The sequence below is a fragment of the Helicoverpa armigera genome, chromosome 21, assembly GCF_030705265.1.
Source record: "Helicoverpa armigera isolate CAAS_96S chromosome 21, ASM3070526v1, whole genome shotgun sequence".
Lineage (NCBI taxonomy): Eukaryota > Metazoa > Arthropoda > Insecta > Lepidoptera > Noctuidae > Helicoverpa > Helicoverpa armigera.
The window spans coordinates 6,590,979-6,595,360 of record NC_087140.1 but is presented as its reverse complement, the minus strand read 5'-3'; positions in this window follow the sequence as shown (position 1 = coordinate 6,595,360).

The window sequence follows — 4,382 nt, the reverse complement described above, 5'->3', positions numbered from 1 at the left end:
TGCGGTTTCATTCAAAAAAGTACTCCATAAAATATAATTACCAACATAATAAATATATTTCATAATGCTATGCATTCATAGAAGACTATTTTATTATGATCGATGTTTACAAATAGAGTCAATGTTTAATGAACCCTTAGTTTAAAATAAATAATGAAATATAGGTACCATTATTCAAAGATCATTATTAAAGGTACCATAAACAAAACCATTTTTTAAATCATAAACAACAACACTGATAAAATACTCGTCAAATCTATCACAATTTACCATAAACAACTCGAGTCTATCCGCTCGATTGAAAGTCTATGAAGACATCGGCCATAAAGTTTATCATGGCGTCCATATATGTTCTGTTATGGGGTAGGGACGCCATAACTTCCTGCTTGGGCCGCTAATTGGTGGTTTGGCTAAAAACTTGCAGCGCCATAATGAATGTTAATACTTTTAAATGTAGAGATTTGTATGCCGCATCGAAGTCTGAACGCGCAGAGGAACATTAATTACTCATTTGAGAACTAGTTGGTGCTCGCGGGTTGGGGCGTGGTTCTAGGGACAATATCTGAGAAGAATCACACACCTTTTTAAGTTCCTTCTTCGCTTAAGACATCACGACGTAATAAAAAAAAATCCGTTGAAATATCGTTTCTTCTACTTAATTTTTGATAATACAAACCCCGCTACAGCCATGAAAAACAGTGTACTAACTGTACCTTTTTCGAAATCAAAGATATTCTATCTCTTATTACTTATCTTAATATGAGTATTAAGTAATGTAGAATTAAAATATCAATAGCAATGCAAACCATTAATAATTAATGCAAGCTAAACTCATCACGTAGGTATACATTTTGGAAGAAAATCTCCAGGAGACACAACAATAGAACATTGTATTGATATTTTGACAACTAACCAAGTAAACAAACATACAACATCGCCTTTATACTACAAAAATACCATGTAACCATCTATTTAAACGCTAGCTGGTCCCCAGCAAAAAACTCAACTCCGCGCTACGTACAAACAATTTTATTACAAGCATAATTAAATATTTTCCAAAATGGCCGTTACTGGCCGGTAATTTATTGTAATTGGCCAGTTTATTCGTAATGATGCCTCTTTACTAAGTTATGGGTGTTACACGACCAATATAAGTTGAGTCCCCGTGGCTACTAATTTCTTTATGGTGTAAAGCATAGACTATATAATATACTGTAAACGAAAGCGTCGATCGTCGTGTCGGTATCTTATAAGTATCATTGGGTTGTTTCATTATATTGGGTAAATATGTAGTTTCTGTAAAGCTCGTCTAAGCTGAAAAAAAAATATTTTCTAATTGTCACACTGACGTAAATTGCTTCGACAGTGTCTTAGGTAACGTTTGAGTATTTCAAGTTGACATTATTTTAATTTGAATCTAAAATGATATTAAATCAACATCTAAATGTAAAATCAAAGCTCAAAATGTGAATTATAAAACTGAGCAGAAGAGTAATTCATATTCATACCACTTCAGTTTGAGTAATTATACGTTTATTAAACTCATTTGTTGCATATGCACTTACACTATCTAAGTAATTGAGCAGTACTCGTACATAACTGCATTTAGATGAGGAGTTTTATCATAAATGTATGTCTCTTCCAGACCTCGGGACTACAGAGTCCCGGATTTTTGGAAGGCGAACGTGGGGCCGAAGCCAACACGCTGAAGCCCTTTTGAGACAACTTTAATGAAATGGTGACACAAAACCGACGATTATCCCTGTATACACTATAGAAATGTACCCAAGGACAATCCCCGGTTCTGTGCTAAGCTATTGCTAACTATGGATGAAAACTACTTGGGCTATTGTGATGGGATGCTAATGGACTAGGAATGGGGAAACTACGGGAACTATGGCACCTGCCGATAACAATGTAATAAATACACGTAAAAATGGCAGGTGGAGACTCGCCAACTCACTTACTGGGCCCCCGGGAATCAGTCACTGAAAAGCAACAAGAGGGCAACAGGTACATGAGCGGCTGAGAAGGGTGAGGATACCTCGGCGGACTTTAAACGCAGATCACGCGCTCCCTGTGGGTCCAGCATCACCGGCCCACTCGCCACTTACCACGAGGCACCTACCCTCCGAGCATTGCTCTAGCGACTCCACTCTGACCGGCCGGTGAAGGCAAGCCAAGAGGCGGGAGACCTATCCCCCGTCATGCTTCACTCCGGCAAGCCGGAGATGGGGGACAGTATACTCTCCCTGGAGCACTCGGATATATAGCCCCGCGGGGTCGCTACTCCCCGTCATCCGCCTCAGATGCCCTTTATTATGGGGTTATTTTTTTTATGTGATATTGAAAAAAAAAGAAGTCATCAGAAAATACTTGCCTGAATAATTTGAGTCCAAAATTCTATTCTAGTCTGAATACCTAATCTGAGTCCAAATAATAGGTGCCCATATTATTGTTGGAGATGGTAATAGATGGTAGTAGGTAGATACTCGAAGTTAAACAAACTTTTATAGGTAAACGGAGATTTCATATCATAATAGTTACATCTTCCATACTTATAAAGTTTTATTCATATATTATATAAAAGTTAGGAGTAAATACGAACTTTTCTAATTCCCGCCGAGGTCCGTATAAACTGGGTAAGTTTTCTTTTATGAATTGCTAAGCACGTCACCACAAGTCTTTTTAATCGTCACTAAATTGGCATTTCTTTTGTTTTACGAGAACTTAGTAACTTGAATAACGGTCTATGACTTTTGACAAAGCATATCTATTGTTTTTACAAGAAGGTTTAAGCGAGAATTTATTGGTCTATGGCCAGTTATGCTGCGCAATTACATAGACAATTATTAAGATAGTAAAGAGGCCTGTAATTAAAGGAAACTTGTTTATGATTGTCATTAACTAAGTTGGAAGTTAATAAGGGGTAAATGACGTAATTATTCCATTACTAGCTGGTGCCCGCGACTTCGTCTGCGCAGGTTTAGTATTTCGAACAATATGTTTACAAATTGTAGCCTATGTGTTATTCTGATGTATAAGCTATATTATTGTAAAGTTTCATTAAAATCCATTCAGTAGTTTTTTGCGTGAAAGAGTAACAAACATCCATACATCCATACATACAAACTTTCGCGTTTATAATATTAGTAGGATTATCCCACTTTATTTATTCCAGGCTTAAAAAGAGGTATTACTAGTGACCCTTTCACATTAGGTACTTAGGTACAAGAACTATTCCAATTTGACTATTCTAACTATTTTTACGTAAAATGACAGAAATAATAATTATTGCTAAAAAATCTTAAAATCGTAAGAAAATACATGGATTTATTCCATGAAACTTTCAATTTAGAAAGTACCTAACTAAATATAATGTGTCTTTGATATCCGAAGAATGAAGATATCTATGGAAATGGTCTATAAAAGAAACATAGATGAACTACAATGTAATTAGTAGGTACTAAAGTGACATTAGGTACAACAATATTCATCTACGCTGTAGCGTCTACTACGCCGTAGACAGAGAAAGTAGTAACATTAAGATTAATATCTAAAGAGCTTAGTAATGTGTGTATACTACAAAATACATGCTTTCTAAATAAGTACCAGTAATTAGTAAATGCATTTGCGTTGTATTTAATAGCTGAGTATAAATATTACAAAGCCTCATTATTGTTTGGACATTCTATCAACAAGCCATTAAAATTGCATCACTATTTGATGTTTTCTATTTAATTATTGAATTAACCCTGTAATAAAATCCACTATTATTGATTTTAAAAACAGGCACGTTATCAAAAAACTCCTAATTAGACACATTTTGGTCAATTTAATCACTACTGAAAAGCGCGCCAATTTGTCATAATTAATACGCAAAGGAAACAACAAACATACAGCCAAGTACACAACTACACAAGTAATTGGGCGAAAACATGAATAAAACATAATTTACTTTTAATTATCAGATCGATGGCATACCGGGGTAACCCTTTTGGGCCAATTTAGATTCTTTGAATATTTCAGGCCCGTTTGGCCGTTTGGCCACCAAAGCTGCTTGATTTTATCTAGCTGGGCAGGGTTAAAAATTGTTACTATTGTATTTTTGTTTGTTGCTTGTTATTATTTTCATTTGTATGGCTGTTAAAGAACATTGCTATTAAATAAGGCTTTTGACTAGATATATAGACCAAGTTTCATTCTCATTCATCCACGTTTAAATAATATTTTCAACTCATTCTCAAAAATATATTCTGGTAGTTATACTTAAAATCAGATTGAAACAATGCGCTGTGTGTAAAGATTAAGCAATATAATATCTGAAGTCTTAATATAAAAATCTTGCAGTACAAAATCAACTCCGATTAATATTCGCACAG